Here is a 5,699-nt window from a genome sequence, read left to right on the forward strand (position 1 = left end):
TGATTGAGGTTTTTATACCGGATTATATTATTCAAATCTTGAATAGCCAACATGGCTGGATTTTTATTATGGTTTCAATAACCAGTATTATGATTGAGGTTTTCAAAGTCGCTTCAGCGCAATGGCTATTTCTTTATCAATGGATATGATTTATTCTGCAATAGAAAGAATAGTCCCGAGTCGCTGCAGGCTTACGACCCGGCACTTGGGGGCTACATTATTCCGATTGAGATTACATCAAATACGCAAGTCCCATGTCACTGCCAGCATGCACCATGGCACTTGGGGGCTAATGCAAAATCATTTTTAACTCGCCTTATTGAAGACCCGACCTATCACATAGTGGTGAGCCGGCCCTTGGCGGCTACTAATTGCTCCTATAAAAAAATTCAAAGTACACAAGCCTTAATCCATTATATTCAAGGGTCCATTGCTTAGTTGGTAGAGCACAAGGCTTTTAACCTTGTGGTCGTGGGTTCAAGCCCCACAATGGAGACTACATCATATGATGCTATTTTCATATAAAGGCCCAGCTCAGAATTATCTTACTGAGCCGGCCCTTGGGGGCTACACGTTGCTGCTCAAGTTTACATGATCATATCTACAAAGTCCCTGTTCATTATTACATAATGACCAGGCACTTGGGGGCTACACATGGGAAGTACAAAATGGTCAGTTTATGATTGGTGACCTATATGAACAAACCGGATTTCTACAAAGTTACAGTATTTATATTGAAGGAAGTCTTAAGCTGTTAATACGCTCCCTTCTTAAGAGTTGGGGGCTACAAGTGATATGCATATAAGGGAGGTACACTTTCAAGCTGGATGTTAGCAACAATTATGACCCGGTGCTATCAATATTTACAAACCGGATATTTTCGCAATGATAAACCAGCAAGTTCTACATCTTCAAGCCGGCTGAAAATCAGATGAGTATTTCAAGACCAATATTTTTGTTAAGGATTGGGAGCTGAATCAAATGGATTATTCTTCACAATATTTTTCTATGAGAAACCAATGTCAGAAAATTGCTTATGAAGCTGGCCTATTGACCCAGATTTTCTAGAAGGAAATGACAAGGACTTAAGAATGATCAGGTGCCGGCTTACAAGAATATTTAACCCGGAGCACAACCTGTCAAATTTGTTCTTGTGTTTATGCTGCAGGATCAGTTTAACATGGATAAATCCAAATTAAACTGGGGGCTAATGTTGGGGATATACCCCGTGGTATGACCCGGCCGGACTTGGCGGCTCACCAGAGACCCGACTGACACTTCGCGACTCACTAGAGACCCGCCCGAGCCTCGGCGACTTATTAGTGACCCGGCAGGTGGGTCAGACGATCGACAAGACCCAACGGCCCAGAAGGTGACTCGTGGGAAGGATGGCTTATGTTCTGGTGGGCCGGCTTAAGAGGAAAGGCATGAGGAATATTTTCCTTACAAGGAAGCAAGACCCAGACTTGTATCCGACTTGTATTAGAAGATAGACGAGTCCTAATCCTGGTAGGACTCCACATGTAACCCACCCCTCCAACTCATATAAGGAGGGGCAGGGCACCCCAAGAGGAAAATCTTGAGGGCTAGACACAACTAGAGGAGAGTCGGCTTACACAGCAACTCCCTCATGAGCATATTCAATAAGACCTAGGCACAAACAACATGTAGGGTTATTAGCGGATGATGTTTCCTGGGGCCCGAAGTTGTCTAAATCCCGCATCTCTCGTCTCACACAACCCCGTTCTAGATACTACCTAATTGCATTGGCCTCATGACTAAGTCCTCACACTAGGACATATGCCGTGACAAATCCACGACAGTGCTTCTCAACAAAGGCGTCCAATGCTTCCAGCCGGTTGACAAAGGCCAACGCCGCAGCGTCCGCACCGGCCTTGTAGATACCTATGTACACGACTTGCTCATACACGTGGATGTGTAGGTCGACGAATTCTTGCAGGGCGAGGCGCCTCGCGGCGAGCGCGGCCTCCAGGTGGACATTCTTCGTTGCGTCAGCGGGCAGTCGCAGGGCCACCAGTGCTTGAAAGTGGTTCTCGCCATGGAGGCCGGTTAGGGTGGCAGGCAATGAGGAGCTGGGGCGCGCGGGCTGGAGGAGTACAGCGATGTTGTCCACGAGCTTCTTGACGATGGTGAACTTGTTGATGGTGGCATCGATCATCTGGTCCAACTGATAGTCGTAGCTGGCGTCCATGATGACCATGAACCAGCCAGTCGCCAACACCATATGGAGACGATCCTCGGTGCCATGCCATAGGCCGACGACGTGGACCATCTGGCACAGCCGCTGGCCGCTCGTGCGCATAGCCACCATGGGTCTAGAGCGAGCACTTTTGCGCTTAGTGTAGATGCTTAGGTGCGTACGATGTGGTAGATGCATTGGAATGGAGGGGCGCCTTTATATGAGTGCAAACTGCGTTGCATTCACATCGGGCTGCCTCTTTTCCCCCTCCTCCTCCCATTACTTCCCTCATGCATTCATGATGCTAATGGAAGGAGGATGCATCATTGGCCGTTCAACATTTCGGGAACCGCTACCCTCTCCCTCATCTGCATTAAAGCCAGGAACTGTACTGGTTTACTACTCCCTCTGTCTAGGTGAATAAGTCATCTTAGATTGTGCACCGTGACCAAGGAGAAGGGGAAAACGAGAGAACTTAATGTTTATTTTCTAATTAATAGCATTGCATGCAATGAACTAAACCACTGCATGTCGTGTTTGGTAGTCTCAAGTCATTAAAAGCATGCACACCTCACATCTCTTATTGGTTGATATGTCAAGAAACAAGAAACGAGGTACAAGTTAATGCACCGCGTCTAAGTGTTTTGGGATTATTTGGTTTTCGTAAGATGACTTACACACCTAGACGGAGGGAGTACTAGCTGTAAAATCGAATAGTACTACGCCGCCCGCTACACGCCGGGCTAAACACGCCTCCTCGCATCCATCAAACGCCTCCATTAAACCCGCATGCAAACCAAGAAACCTACTCCGGCCACACGTTTGTTCATGAGCAGGCCGGAATTAAACGCAATGTTCGCCGAGCTCCTCGCGTCTGCCCTCAGTTTAAACGAGGCCAGACGTCGGCCAAGCTCCTACCGTCCGCCCTCTATTTAAACGAGGCCAGACAGACAGCAGGCAAGAATCGCACCCCTCCGCCGCTCCCCCATCTCCTCCTTCACCATTTTCTCCACTCTTCCGATGGCTTCCGAGGAGCCGTTCTCCGGCATACTACCCGGCTGGGTGGCCCGCCGAGCCCTCCAGATACGAGCTAGGCCAGTCGGTGCTTCACCAACCTCGCTTGGCCCGACGGAGGCAGTTGCCGCCTCAAGCCGGCGCGTGGTTCTGCAACTCGCCGCTCTAGTTCAGCTCGATGAGGAGTGGCGAGTAGCTCCACGGCAGCACGGCGGCATGGGCGTCGTCGCTGCCGCGTTGTACCGCGCCACCACTGTATGCGGTGGTCGCGCCTCCCGTGTCTGTGGGCGCGCCTCCTGTGCCTTTGGCAGCGCCATGCAGGCAGAGACAGAAGCCGTGTGCATGGAGAGCGTCGAGTCGGTGGCAGCTTTTCCGTGTCCGCCGCCATCATCAAGGAGAAGTAGAACACGGGAGGCTGCCGCCACTTGGGTCCCATGAAGGCCACCGCCGAGGTGATGACTGCGTATTCAGGTGGTTTCTTTGCTGCTTCGTCTCTTCCGAGGACCTTCGTCGACCCCTCAAGTGTCTGCCGGACATGAAGAAGACAAAGGCATCCGCGGGCGGCCATTTAGATTAGGTATTAATTATACCACAAGAGCCGGATTAGCACCGCTTAGTTCATGTAAATGTAATGAAATCCATCATGTTTATATGAAGATCTGGCTTTTTTATACGAAATCCTTCATTCTTATATGAAATTAGTCCGTGTTTGCATGAATTTCCTCTGGTTGGTTAGAGTTGTGAAAATGTATGCCGCTGGCGTTGGATGTCGTCCTCCACAGAAGGAAGCGGGAGGAAATTTGCCAGCTGCCATTGGACATGCTCTTATGCTGGAAATAATAGAGTCACATCCAATCCATTTGAGTTAATTGCGTGTATGATTCTCCATCTATAAAAAGTTAGTTGCATGTACAATGTACACATGACTCGTAGGGTGGCTACATCTTCGCACAGAAAGTTAAAAAGAAACAAATCCATCCTTAATCTTGTATTCTAAGTACTCTGTGGGTTCCACTATCAGTATAGTAGCGAAAGAAGTATATATTAAATAATATATAATATAAAAATCTAAAGTTAAAGACAGAATTCGAACTCAGGTCATCGCGTTGCGAGCATCCGGCGCTAACCAGTCCAACACATTTTTGTTGTGGACGATGCTGGAGATATATCTCTATGTCTACTCTTATACTCCCTCCATTCCTAGATATTTGTCTTTTTCAGATTTCAAATGGACTACCACATGCGGATGTGTATATAGACATATTTTAGAGTGTAGATTCACTCATTTTGCTTCGTATGTAGTCACTTGTTGAAATCTCTAAAAAGACAAATATTTAGGAACGGAGGGAGTAGAAAACATAGTTGGTGATGATGGTTGCCTGCCATCCTGCAATATAGGCCATCGGATTTATATATAACGGATAGGAAGGAAACTATGGCAATTTTGCAAAAAGATGCCCACACCCTCTCCACATTTGCAAATAAGGTCTTCCCTCGGTCCTCCTTTTCTCTCACAAGATAAACTACTCATAAAAATGCATCTTGATGTTCCGTGCAACGCACGGGCATCTAGCTAGTTTCATTTAAAATAGTTACTATGATAATTGGTTTGAAGTGATATATTTTATGTCTGCCCCGAACAAAGAAAAGGTTGCCTTGTTAATTAATAGAAAACAGGGTAAAAACTATCACATGAGGCCGGTAAAAACAAGGCACACTGGGTTCAGCGTCATCGTCACTACAGTTGCGTGCGCGAGAAGTCTACATATCGAGGGGGCTACGGAGAGAAAGACGTATTGAGTGTGTGTGAGCGAGGCACAGAGACACAACTAGCGTGTGTGTGTGTATGTGTGTGTGTGTGTGTTTGAGGGAGAAACCAATTGATAGATTACGATCAAGATCTAGTTGGTACCCTTCTGCTATCATTGTTGGGGGTGGGGTGGGGTGGGGAGGGGGAGGGAGAGAAAGACGTATCGAGAGTGTGCGCGCGGTAGGCATAGAGGCACAACTAGCGAGCATGTGTGTATGTGTGTGTGTTTGAGAGAGAAGCCAGTAGATAGATTACTATCAAGATCGAGGTGCCACCCTACTCCTTCGGTGTCGAGTAGTGTGTGTGTGTGTTTGAGAGAGAAGCCAGTAGATAGATTAGTATCAAGATCGAGGTGTCACCCTACTCCTTCGGTTTCGGGAAGTGTGTGGGTGTGTGGGGGGGCAGTGACACTTAGATATAGGGAGAAGGAGTTTGTGTGACACATATCTATATTAAGGGATAGGTAGATAGCATGTGTGCGAGGCATACTTAAAGCATCATAGAGATAAACAAGCGGTGTGCATGCAAGTGCCGGGAAAAAATGAAGAGAGAAACAATGTCTACGCGCACGTGCGCGCGCGCGCGTGTGTGTGTATGTAAGAGAGAGGGAGAGAGAGAGCGAAATCTCAAAACAAAAGGTGCTCTTCTGGAATCCCATTGTCTGTATTCATATGG

General features: G+C 47.5%; 1 non-coding gene across 1 annotated transcript; it reads left to right on the forward strand.

Annotated features, from left to right (window-relative positions):
* The first annotated feature begins 425 nt into the window (after positions 1–425).
* TRNAK-UUU (transfer RNA lysine (anticodon UUU)) lies at positions 426–498 on the forward strand. The gene has a single exon. It is a non-coding gene; the product is annotated as a tRNA-Lys (tRNA).
* The last annotated feature ends 5,201 nt before the right edge of the window (positions 499–5,699 follow it).

Source organism: Triticum aestivum, chromosome 2D, assembly GCF_018294505.1.
Source record: "Triticum aestivum cultivar Chinese Spring chromosome 2D, IWGSC CS RefSeq v2.1, whole genome shotgun sequence".
Lineage (NCBI taxonomy): Eukaryota > Viridiplantae > Streptophyta > Magnoliopsida > Poales > Poaceae > Triticum > Triticum aestivum.